The sequence below is a fragment of the Pongo abelii genome, chromosome X (assembly GCF_028885655.2).
Source record: "Pongo abelii isolate AG06213 chromosome X, NHGRI_mPonAbe1-v2.0_pri, whole genome shotgun sequence".
NCBI lineage: Eukaryota > Metazoa > Chordata > Mammalia > Primates > Hominidae > Pongo > Pongo abelii.
The window spans coordinates 49,780,587-49,794,368 of record NC_072008.2 but is presented as its reverse complement, the minus strand read 5'-3'; the positions used below and the strand labels follow the sequence as shown (position 1 = coordinate 49,794,368).

The 13,782-nt window shown below is 41.4% G+C and overlaps 1 non-coding gene across 1 annotated transcript in view; it reads right to left on the bottom strand.

The window, feature by feature from the left end:
- LOC100435258 (uncharacterized) overlaps nt 1-9,549 on the bottom strand; it is a 30,738-nt gene extending 21,189 nt beyond the window's left edge. The window contains exons 1-3 of the transcript XR_008518057.2: nt 7,473-9,549; nt 6,304-6,392; nt 5,728-5,851 (exon numbers count right to left, since the gene is read on the bottom strand). This is a non-coding gene — a transcript (uncharacterized LOC100435258). The remainder of the gene's footprint in view (nt 1-5,727; nt 5,852-6,303; nt 6,393-7,472) is intronic.
- Between the last annotated feature and the right edge of the window lie 4,233 nt (nt 9,550-13,782).

Genomic DNA, 13,782 nt, shown 5'->3' with positions numbered 1-13,782 from the left:
CATAAGTGAAGGAGAAATAAAATCCTTTACAGACAAGCAAATGCTGAGAGATTTTCTCGCCACCAGGCCTGCCTTACAAGAGCTCCTGAAGGAAGCACTAAATATGGAAAGGAGAAACCAGTACCAGCCACTGCAAAAACATACCAAATTGTAAAGACCATTGACACTATGAAGAAACTGCATGAACGAACGGGCAAAATAACCAGCTAGCATCATAATGACAGGATCAAATTCACACATAACAATATTAACCTTAAATGTAAATGGGCTAAATGCCCCAATTAAAAGACATAGACTGGCAAATTGGATAGAGTCAAGACCCATCGGTGGGCTATATTCAGGAGATCCATCTCACATGCAAAGACACACATAGGCTCAAAAATAAAGGGATGAAGGAATACTTACCAAGCAAATGGAAAGCAAAAAAAAAAAAAAAAAAAAAAAAAAAAGCAGGGGTTGCAATCCTAGTCTCTGATAAAACAGACTTTAAACCAACATAGATCAAAAGAGACAAAGAAGGGCATTACATAATGGTAAAGGGATCAATGCAACAAGAAGAGGTAACTATCCTAAATATATATGCACCCAATACAGGAGCACCCAGATTCATAAAGCAAGTTCTTGGCCAGGCACGTTGGTTCACACCTGTAATCCCAGCACTTTGGGAGGCCGAGGCGGGCAGATCACAAGGTCAGGAGATCAAAACCATCCTGGCTAACACCGTGAAACCCTGCCTCTACTAAAAAATACAAAAAATTGGCCAGGTGCGGTGGCTCACGCCTGCAATCCCCGCACTTTGGGAGGCCGAGGCGGGCGGCCTCATGAGGTCCGGAGATCGAGACTGTCCTGGCTAACACGGTGAAACCCCATCTCTACTAAAAATACAAAAAAATTAGCCAGGTGTAGTGGCAGGTGCCTGTAGTCCCAGCTACTCAGGAGGCTGAGGCAGGAGAATGGCGTGAACCCGGGAGGCGGAGCTTGCAGTGAGCCAAGATCGCGCCACTGCACTCCAGCCTGGGTGACAGAGCAAGACTCTGTCTCAATAAATTAAATAAATAAATAAATAGAAATAAAGCAAGTTCTTAGAGACCTACAAAGAGACTTAGACTCCCACACAATAATAGTGGGAGACTTTAACACCTCACTGTCAATATTAGACAGATCAATGAGACAGAAAATTAACAAGGATATCCAGGACTTGAACTCAGCTCTGGACCAAGCAGGCCTAATAGACATCTACAGAACTCTCCACCCCACATCAACAGAATATACATTCTTCTCAGCGCCACATCTCACTTATTCTAAAATTGACCACATAATTTGAAGTAAAACACTCCTCAGCAAATGCGAAAGAACAGAAATCATAACAAACAGTCTCTCAGACAACAGTGCAATCAAATTAGAACTCAGAATTAAGAAACTCACTCAAAACCACACAACTACATGGAAACTGAACAACCTACTCCTGAATGACTACTAGGTAAATAATAAAATTAAGGCAGAAATAAAGTTATTTGAAACCAATGAGAACAAAGACACAATGTACCAGAATCTTTGGGACACAGCTAAAGCAGTGTTTAGAAGGAAATTTATAGCACTAAATGCCCACAGGAGAAAGCGGGAAAGATCTAAAATCAACACCCTAATATCACAATTAAAAGAACTAGGGAAGCAAGAGCAAACAAATTCAAAAGCTAGCAGAAGACAAGAAATAACTAAGATCAGAGCAGAACTAAAGGAGATAGAGAGGCGAAAAACCCTTCAAAAAATCAATGAATCCAGGAGCTGGTTTTTTTAAAAGATTAACAAAACAGATAGACTGCTAGCCAGATTAATAAAGAAGAAAAGAGAGAAGAATCAAATAGACACAATAAAAAATGATAAAAGGGATATCAGCACTGATCCCACAGAAATACAAACTACCATCAAAGAATACTATACACACGTCTACACAAATAAACTAGAAAATCTAGAAGAAATGGATAAATTCCTGGATACATACACCCTCCCAAGACTAAAGCAGGAAGCATTCGAATCCCTGAATAGACCAATAACAAGTTGTGAAATTGAGGCAGTAATTAATAACCTACCAACCAAAAGAAGCCCAGGACCAGACGGATTCACAGCCACATTCTACCAGAGTTACAAAAAGAAGCTGGTACCATTGCTTCTGAAACTATTCCAAACAATAGAAAAAGTGGGACTCCTCCCTAACTAATTTTATGAGGCCGGCATCATCCTGATACCAAAACCTGGCAGAGACACAACATAAAAAGAAAATTTGAGGCCAATATCCCTGATGAACATTGATGCAACAATCCCCAATAAAATACTGGCAAACCGAATCCAGCAGCACATCAAAAAGCTTATCCACTACGATCAAGTCAGCTTCATCCCTGGGCTGCAAGGATGGTTCAACATACACAAATCAATAAATGTAATCCATCACATAAACAGAACCAATGACAAAAAACCACATGATTATCTCAATAGATGCAGAAAAGGCCTTCAATAAAATTCAACAACACTTCATGTGAAAAACTCTCAATAAACTAGGTATTGATGGAACGTATCATGCAGATGACATGATTGCAATCATGCAGATGACATTATTGTATATTTAGAAAACCCCATCGTCTCAACCCGAAATCTCCTTAAGCTGATAAGCAACTTCAGCAGTCTCAGGATACAAAAATCAATGTGCAAAAATCACAAGCATTCCTATACACCAATAATAGACAAACAGAGAGCCAAGTCGTGAGTGAACCATTTACAATTGCTACAAAGAGAATAAAATCCCTAGGAATACAACTTACAAAGGATGTGAAGGACCTCTTCAAAGAGAACTACAAACCTTTCCTTGAGCAGTGGCTCAAGGAAATAAGAGAGGACACAAATGGAAAAACATTCCATGCTCATGCATAGGAAGAATCAATATCATGAAAATGGCCATACTGACCAAAGTAATTTATAGATGCAATGCTATGCCCATCAAGCTACCATTGAGTTTCTTCACAGAATTAGAAAAAACTACTTTAAATTTCATATGGAACCAAAAAAGAGCCCATATAGCCAAGACAATCCTAAGCAAAAAGAACAAAGCTGGAGGCATCATGCTACCTGACTTCAAACTATACTACAAGGCTACAGTAACCAAAACATCATGGTACTGGTACCAAAACAGATATATAGACCAATAGAACAGAACAGAGGCTTCAGAAATAACACCACGCATCTAAAACCATCTGATCTTTGACAAATCTGACAAAAACAAGCAATGGAGAAAGATGCCCTATTTAATAAATGGTGTTGGGAGAACTGGCTAGCCATATACAGAAAACTGAAACTGGACCCCTTCATTACACCTTATACAAAAATTAACTCAAGATGGATTATAGACTTAAATATAAGACCTAAAACCATAAAAACCTTACAAGAAAACCTAGGCAATACCATTCAGAACATAGGCATGGGCAAAGACTTCATGATTAAAACACCAAAAGCAATGGCAACAAAAGCCAAAATTGACAAATGGGATCTAATTAAACTAAAGAGCTTCTACGCAGCAAAAGAAACTATCATCAGAGTGAACAGGCAACCTCCAGAATGGGAGAAAATTTTTGCAATCTATCCATCTGACAAAGGGCTAATATCTAGAAACCACAAGGAACTTAAACAAATTTACAAGGAAAAAACAACCACATGAAAAAGTGGGTGAGGAATATAAACAGACACTTCTCAAAAGAAGACATTTATGCAGACAACAAACATGAAAAAAAGCTCATTATCACTGATCATTAGAGAAATGCAAATCAAAACCACAATGAGATACCATCTCACGTCAGTTAGAATGGCAATCATTAAAAAGTCAGGAAACAACAGATGCTGGAGAGGATGTAGAGAAATAGGAATGTTTTTACACTGTTGGTGGGAGTGTAAATTAGTTCAACCATTGTGGAAGACAGTGTGGCAATTCCTCAAGGATCTAGAACCCGAAACACCATTTGACCCAGCAATCCCATTACTGGGTATATACCCAAAGGATTATAAATCATTCTACTATAAAGACACATGCACACATATGTTTATTGCAACACTATTCACAATAGCAAAGACTTGGAACCAACACAAATGCCCATCAATGATAGACTGGATAAAGAAAATGTGGCATATATATACCATGGAATACTATGCAGCCATAAAAAGGATGACTTCATGTCCTTTGCAGGGACATGGATGAAGCTGGAAACCATCATTCTCAGCTGGAAACCTCAACTAACAGAGGAACAAAAAATCAAACATCACATGTTCTCACTCACAACTGGGAGTTGAACAATGAGAACACATGGACACATGGAGGGGACCATCACACACTAGGGCCTGTCGGGGGTAGGGGGCTAGGGGAGGGATAGCATTAGGAGAAATATCTAATGTAGATGACGAGTTGATGGGTACAGCAAACCACCATGACACTCATATACCTATGTAACAAACCTGCACGTTCTGCACATGTATCCCAGAACTTAAAATATAATTTTAAAAAAAAGCAAGAGAATTCAGAATTTGATAGAATCTAAGAATAGACATTCAGGTCTCTATGCAGAAAAACAAACATGAAACAGGGTGCCCATTCACTTTCTTAGTAGGAAAGAAAGCTCAATTCAGATGTTTTAAGATGACTCAGGCCAGGGTTTAGTGATTTATGATAAACAAACCATGCAAAGCAGAATCCTATGCATTCTATCCAACAGGATCAGAGTATGAAAAAAAAACAGAATGGAAAATGATTTTTAAAATCTGACTTAAACTCACTTTTTTTTTTTTTTTTTTAGACGGAGTTCTGCTCTTGTTGCCCAGGCCAGAGTGCAATGGCGCAATCTCAACTCACGGCAACCTCTGCCTCCCGGGTTCAAGCGATTCTCCTGCCTCAGCCGCCTGAGTAGCTGAGAATACAGGCACATCCCACCACGCCCAGCTAATTTTTTGTATTTTTAGTAGAGACGGGGTTTCACCGTGTTAGCCAGGAAGGTCTCAATCTCCTGACCTTGTGATCCGCCCGCCTCGGCCTCTCCAAGTGCTGGGATTACAAGCGTGAGCCACCATGCCTGGCCTCTTTTCTGGTTTTTCTAGCCATAAAAGGATTTAATCACCTCTTAAAAGACACTTTAAAAATCATACTAAACCAGCTACCTGTATGGCAGTATCCTGATTTTTCCAGCTTTTATCAAACTTACCATATAAAAATATCAATCAAAGGAAATGATGGCCAACATTCAGTGACTCGGCTTTTGGAGTTGCTCCTACCCCTCTGTAATGGGTCTATTCTTGGGCCACTACTAGGCTACCTTACAGTAAAGTATTTGAGTTTTAAGCATTTTCAGCAAAATCAGTTACTTTTTTTACAGGAACATATGTGGTAGGAAGTCACAAACTTTGGAACAAAATATAAATTTTGTATTCACCAGTCAAGTGTTCTTGGATAAAACACAATCTCCGAGCCTCCATTCTCTCATTCATAAAGTGGAGAAATTTTATCATAGTGAGGGATTTCCCTAAGGTAAGCTGCAAACTATACCCTCTTCACTTTTCCAGTCAATTTTCAGGCATTCTTTCCATTGTTTTCTTTCCTCCTGTTCCTGGTATATGACAATGCATCACACACACACACACACACACACACACACACACACACACCCCAACAGACATTCTTCTTCCCTTTTCCTTCACCTTGAGCTGCAGATGCTCCCTCGTCCTCTCCCTCCTGAGCAGGTGCAGGATCCGGACTTTGATTTGCTGGTTCTCCTTCTTCAGGTTTTGGTGGTTCCCCTTCTTCATCACTGAACTGCTCGGACTAGGGAATATGTATGTATGTGCAAATTTAAAAAAAAAAGTTTTGTTAATACATATCAATTATATATACACAGAATACATAGATGTTTCTGATAATAACTAAGCCTAAAGACATTTCTCCAACTCTATTCTCTATGCTCAATAAGGTTACCCTACCCACAGAAAGGTTACTCTGAGTAAAGTTATCCACAAAGACTTTGGAAGCTATTACACTCTATGTTGGAATAGATGTGTACAATCTGTCATTAACAAGCATGAGAAGGAAGTCATGGGCAAAAGCTGGAGAACACAAGAGAAAAAAAAAAATCCTGAATAAATGTTTCCTTCATGAGACACCATATTCATCTTTTATCAGCATGAAAGACCTTTATCAGTGTATCTATAGTAATGCAACAACACTATCAAAAAGATTAATTTCTGCTAATAGAAAACATCGAATGTTAAAGCACTCACCAGCATAGGCCCAATCACCTCAGGGGGTTGTGCATAGCTTCTTGGTCTAGACCGATAGGTTGATCTTCCTCGCCAACTCACATTTCACACTGAAAAAAGAAAACTGTGATTGCAAACATGCACTTGAGAGGATAGCTGTATTCGATCACTTCCATGGCTAAATGTTAACTTACCATTTTAATTTTGAAAATACTTTCAAAATAAGTCCCAGAGTTAAGCATATGTGTGTACGTTTCCTGAGTGCTTGCAAAGCCACTTATGGTGGCCACGCTGGCAGAGCAATCATCTTAAAGCGTGTGACAAAAGGCAGAGGACATTATTTTAAAATTTATTTTGGACAGGGGATCTCACTCTGTTGCTCGGGCTGCAGTGCAGCACCGTGATCACAGCTCACTGCAGCCTTGACCTCCCGCTCAAGCGATCCTCCCGCCTCAGCGTCCCGAGTAGCTGGAACTACAGGCACACGCCACTATGCCCCGCTGACAGAGGACATTTCTGATAAGGTTTAGTTTCACAAGTGGACTCCACATGAAAACACTAGTGAATCACAACTCCTGTGACTGCTGCTTTTGGCAACCTCCCACTTACTAGAGCCATTCACCCCCTTAAATCAAGTTTGGTTGAACCACACTGCCTCGCTCAGTCCTTCCCATTGTTTCTGGACCATCCATGGCGGAGGTGAGACCTTGCAATGCTTCTCACTCGGGCGCTCCTCACTCCACGCCACTAAGAGGTGCTCACCAGCCTGCAGCGTTCCCAGGTTCCAGGCCTCTTCTTTGCGGCCCACCTCGCCCCTGCCAGGGGCCCCATTCAGGATTCAGGAATGTGCCCTGTGTCAGGGGTTCCCGGCACCTCGGGACTTCCATCCCTCCAACAGCACCCCCAGTACTCACCCCATCTTCACCTGAGCCCCTGACAGCCCCCCCTCCACGGCCTACCTTACTCCCTGACCTGGCCCCTTCACGACCACGAAGCTGATGGTCTGCTCGCAGCCTGTAAGGAGGAGGATGACCTTGAGGCCCTTCTCCCTCAGAGGCCACCAGGCCCTTCTCCCTCAAAGGCCATGGACCATCATGCCGCGGGACCCACTGGACCTGCCTGAAGCCCACTGGCTCCTCCTCTCCCTCACTCACACTTCAACTCTTGGGAGGACTGGCCTGTGGACCTACCAGATGAATCTCAGTAGAGGAAAAAGTGTTCAGACGGCAGAAACGTGATGGCACATCCTCACAGCTCCCTGGCGTTCTCCACGTGGGCTAAGGAGCAGACGGAAAGACGCCCAGTGAACATGCGCACTGAGACAGGTGCCCAAGGAGCATGCGTGGCTATGGGGGCGAAGAGGGCAGCAGTTCCCAATCCCACATCCAAAACCCCCGATTCCCATCCCCATTGAGGTTAATGGAATCCGACCTCCCTCGGCTGTTACCTATGCCTCTGGGACTCAAATACCTCAGATAGTGCTCCCTTCAAAACTCACTCCATCTTCAACTGAACCCCCTTCCCCTCCAGGGCTCTTTCTTGCCCTGGCCCCACCATGGTGATAAGGACCATAGTGGCTGCCTGTGAAGAGAGGTAGACCACCTGCTAAAACAGAAATACGAACTTACCCCATAGCATTTACACAAGATCAAGAGTCTCATAACCTGATATTCAAAATGTCCAGCATGTAAATTGAAATTACTCAGAATATGAAAAACCAGGAAAATAGGGGAACTCAAATGGGGAAAGACAACACCGACACCAATGTTAAGATAGAAATGTTGGGATTATCTGGCAAAGCCTTTAAAGATGCTATTTTAAAAATGCTTAAACAAGCAATTATGAACACTTTTGAAACAAGTAAAAACAGAAAGTCCTGGCACAAAAAAAGAATATTTAAAGAAGAAACAAATGGAAATTTTAGAAGCGGAAAATATAATAACCAAGGAAATAAATTCTCACTGAATGGATTCAATAGCAGAATGGAGGCAAGAAAAGAGATTGTGAACTCAAAGAGATAAATAGAAATCGTTCTATCTGGCCAAGGGCAGTGACTTATACCAGTAATTCTAGTACTTTTGCAGGCTGAAGTAAGAAGATAGATGGCTTGAGGCTAGGCATTTGAGACCAGCCTGGGCAACACAGTGAGACTCGTCTCTACAAAAATAAAAAAATTAAAAAATAAACAACAGCCCAGGTCCAGTGGCTCACGGCTGTAATCCCAACACTTTGGGAGGCCAAGGCGGATATATCACCTGAGGTCAGGAGTTCGAAACCAGCCTGGCCAACATGGTGAAACCCTGTCTCAACAAAAATTACAAAAATTTAGCCAGGCATGGTGGTGGGCACCTGTAATCCCAGCTACTCGGGTGAATGAGGCAGGAGAATTGCTTGAATCCTGGAGGCGGAGGTTGCAGTGAGCTGAGATCATGCCGCTATACTCCAGCCTGGGCGAAAGGAGCAAGACTCTGTCAAAAAAAAAAAAAAAACCCTTAAAAATAGCTGAATGTGATGATACATGCCTGTAGTCCTAGCTACTGTGAATGCTGAGAAGGGAGGATCCCTTGAGCCCAGGAGTTCAAGGCTGCAGTGAGCTATGATTACACCACTACACTCCAACGTGGGCAACAGAGTGAAACTCTGTCTCTAAAACAAAACAAAAAGAAATTGTTCAATATGAACAAGTCAGAGAAAGAGACTGACAGAAAAATGAATACAACCTCAAGGACCTGTAAGAAAATACTAAAACATCTATCATTTGTAGCATCAGAATCGCAGGAGAAGTGAAAGTGTTACGTAACCAGGAGCCTAGGACAGCCAGAGTGACACCATTTTAAAATCAACTCCACCATGAAACTAGCAAGGCACATTCCTGGCCAGTCACAACACATGGTCCTAAGATATTTGTAGTTGAGAAAACAGACAAAAGATACCTACAAAGACATACTCCCACAGCAGTGGAAAGTCCAGGGTTCCCAACATCCATAACAATATATGCTTTCAAAATAATTATAGTTATGCTTTGATGTACTTACACACTAGAAAGTCAAGGACAGTTTTCTTTAAATCAATAGAATGACAAACTCGTCATGCTGTTAGCCCACCACACAAAGGTACAGATAATTTTAGCCTTTACATAGACAAGACCCCTATATAAGAAACACACTAGGCCAAGGCTCACGCCTGTAATCCTAGCACTTTGGAAGGCTGAGGTGGGCAGATCGCCTGAGCTCAGGAGTTCGAGACCAGCCTGGGCAACATGACAAAATCTCATCTCTATAAAAAAAAAATAGAAAAATTAGTGGGGCATGGTGGCATGCACCTATAGTCCCAGCTACTCAGGAGGCTGAGGTGGGGGGATCACTTGAGCCCAGGAGGTCAAGGCTGCAGTGAGCCAAGATTGCACCACTGAACTCCAGGCTGGGGGACAAAGCAAGATCCTGTCTCGAAAAGAAAAGAAAAACTTAAAACAAAGATAGTGCATTCCTCTGCTTCCTTTCTGGGGACACCCTCCTCTGTAATGGACTAGCTTTCAATATCTCTTTTTTTTTTTTTTTTTTTTTTTTGAAAGGAATTTGGCTTTTGTTGCCCAGGCTGGAGCACAATGGCACGATCTCGGCTCACTGCAACCTCCACCTCCCAGGTTCAAGCGATTCTCCTGCCTCAGCCTCCCAAGTAGCTGGGATTACAGGCACCTGCCACCACGCCCAGCTAATGTTTTTGTATTTTTAGTAGAGACGGAATTTCACCATGTTGGCCAGGTTTGTCTCGAACTCCTGACCTCAGGTGATCCACTCCCCTCATCCTCCCAAAGTGCTGGGATTACAGGCGTGAGCCACCACGCCTGGCCAACTATCTCTTCCTTCACTGTAGTCTGCGACTCTCCTCGAATTCCTTCCTGTTCAAACTCCAAGAATTCTCTCTTGGGGTCTGGATCAGGACCCCTTTTTCTGGTAATGCAAGTATTTGATTAAACATACATATATTTGGCCAGGCATGTGGCTCACACTTTTAATCCAAGCACTTTGGGAGGCTGAGGCAGGATGATTACTTGAGCCCAGGAGTTCAAGACCAGACTTGACAATAAAATGAGATCCCATTTCTATAAAAGAAAAAATTGATTGGGCGCAGTGGCTCACGCCTGTAAACCCAGCACTTTGGGAGGTTGAAGCGGGCAGATCATGAGGTCAGGAGATCGAGACCATCCTGGCCAACATGGTGAAATCCCATCTCTACTAAAAATACAAAAATTAGCCGGGCATGGTGGTGTGCACCTGTAGTCCCAGCTACTCAGGAGACTGAGGCAGGAGAATCGCTTGAACCCGGGAGGCGGAGGTTGCGCTGAGCCAAGATCACGCCACTGCACTCCAGCCTGGGCAACAGAGTGAGACTCCATCTCAAAAAAAAAAAAAAAACTAAAAATAAAAATAAATACAAATATATATATATATACACACACACACATATGCACATATATACATATATACACATATATACGCATAAGTATATTTGATGTAATAATTGGTAGAAATACCATAAAGTTGGTAAGAACATAAACCTACAGATTCAACTGGCTCAGCAAACCCCAGCTAGAGTAGACCCAAAGAAATCCATGCCCAGACATACCATGATCAAACTGCTGAAAACTAAAGACAAAGAAAACAAATCTTGAAAGCATCCAGAGAAAAAGGATGCCTTACTTTTGGGAAAACCATGAGTGAAATCGCTGTAGAATTTTCATCAGGAACCATGGACGTGAGTAGGAAGTGTCTTGACATTTTTTTTTTTTTTTTCTGAGATATGGTCTTATACTGTTGTCCAGTCTGGAGTGCAGTGGGTGCAGTCTTAGCTCACTGAAGCCTCAAACTGGGTTCAAGCGATCCTCCCGCCTGAGCCGCCCAAGTAGCTGGGACTATAGGTGCGTGCCAGCATGCCTGGCTAATTTTTTTTTTATTTTTGTAGAGCCGAGGTCTCACTATGTTGCCCAGGCTGGTCTCAAACTCCTGGGTTCAAGCGATGCTCCTGCCTTGGCCTCCCAAAGTGCTGGGATTACAGGCCTAAGCCACCATGTTCAGCCTATCTCAACACTGTTTAAGTGCTGAAAGAAAAGAACTGTCAGCCTAGATCCAACAAAGTATCCTTCAGGAATGAAGGTATAAATAAGATAGTCACAGATAAAGGCAAACAAAGAGAATGTGCTGTTAGCAGACCTAAAAGAATTGCAGTGGAAGTTCTTCAGACAGAAGGAAAATGATATGAGAAGGAAACTTGGAACTTCATGAATGAAGAAAGAGCAACAGAAATGGTAAATATTTGGCCAAATGTAATAGACTATTATTCTCCTTTCGAATTAATTAAAACATACTTAAGGCTGGAAAGGAAAAATTAAAAATTAAAACACAGACCAGGCACGGTGGCTCATACTTGTAATCCCAGTGCTTTGGGACGCCGAGTTGGATGGATTGCTTGAGGCCAGGAGTTCACAACCAGCCTGAGGAATACAATGAGACCCCCATCTTTACAAGAATATAAAAATTGCCCAGCTGCAGTGGCTCATGCCTATAATCCCAGCTACTCAGGCAGGAAGCTGAGGCAGGGGAATTGCTTGAACCAGGGAGGTGGAGGTTGCAGTGAACAGAGATCATGCCACTGCACTCCAGCCTGGGCGACAGAGCGAGACTCTGTCTCAAAAATAAAATAAAATAAAATAAAAAAATATATATATATATACACATGTGTGTGTGCGTATATATATTCATTCATTAAAGCATTGTGTGATGGGATTTCAAGGTATGTGGATATAATGTATAAGATAATTATAATATAATTACATATATATATATATAAAGGCAGGAAGACTAAAGGGACCTATATGATGGTAAGGTTTCTAACTTCCAAGTGAAATAGTAAAAGATTTATTCTAAGTAGTCAATGAAGAGTTAAGTATGTATATTTTAATTCCTAGATGATGAATCACATTAAAAAGTATACAAAAGGATAGCGTCAAAACACAATAGATAAAATAAAAAGAAATACTTCAAAATGTTCAGGCCAGGTGTGGTGGCTCACACCTCTAATCTCAGCACTTTGGGAGGCTGAGGTGGAGGATTGTTTGAGCCCGGGAAGTTGAGGTTGCAGTGAGCCCTGATCATGCCACTGCACTCCAACCTGGGCAACAGAGCAAGACCGTCTCTCAAAAAAAAAAGTGCACAATTGTAGATATTTTTATTAAAATGTTTAAAAAGAAAAGAAAAAATGTTCAAATAACCCAAAGGAAAGCAAGAAAGCAGAAGAAACAGATAGTCTGAATAGATTTGTATCTAGTAAAAACTGAATTCATACTTGAAAACCTTTTTTAAAAAAGAGAGAAGTTGCTGAATGTTGCTGGCCCCAGAAAGAAAAATTTAAACAGAAAAAGAAAAAAAAAAAGAATTTGCAACAATGAGATACCACTATACACCTAGTAGAATGGCCAAAATCCAGAACACTGACAACACCAAATGCTGGCGAGGATGTGGAGCAACAGGAACACTCATTCACTGCTGGCAAAATGCAAAATAGTACAGTCACTTTGGGAGACAGTTTGGTGGTTTCTTTAAAAACTAAACATAGTCTTACCATACCATACAGGAATCATGCTCATTGGTATCTACTGAGAGGAGCTGAAAACTTATGTCCACACAAAAGCCTGCACATGGATGTTTGTTTATTTATGTTTCACCTTCTAGTCTATACCTTTGCAAACACACAGATGTTTGAAGTAACTTTATTCATAATTGCCAAAACTGGGAAGCAATCAAGATGACCTTCAGTAGGGGAATGGATAAGTAAGATATGGTACATCCAGAGAATAGAATATTATTCAGCACTAAGTAAAAATGAGCTATCAAGCCATGAAAAGACATAGAGGAAACTTAAATGCATATTACTAAGTGAAAGATACATACTATATCATTCCAACTATATATGACATTCTGGAAAAGGCAAAACTATGGAGACAGTCAAAAGATCAGTGGTCGCTGGGAGTTAGAGGGGAGGGAGGGATGAATAGGCAGAACACAGAGGATTTCAGGGCAGTGAAATTACTCTGTATTATACTATAATGGTGAAAACATGTCATTATACAGTTAAGCCAACCCATAAAATGTACAACACTAAGAGTGAACCCTCATGTAAACCGTGGACTTGGGGTGATAATGATCAATTGTAACAAATGCACCATGCTTGTGAGGGTTGCTGATAATGGGGAGGCTGTGCATGTGTGGAGGTGAGGGGTATATGGGATATGTCTGTACCTTCCTCTCAGGTTTACTGTAAACCTAAAACTGCTCTTCAAAAAAAAAAAAAAAAAAAAAAAAGTCTTTTTTAAAAAGAAGAAGAAGATAAAGTTGCCAGGTCCAGATGGTTTCACTGGCAAATTGTGTCAAACATCTAAGAAGAAATAATACCAATTCTACAAAATCTCTTCAAAAAATAAAAGACAGGGACACTTCTCAAATA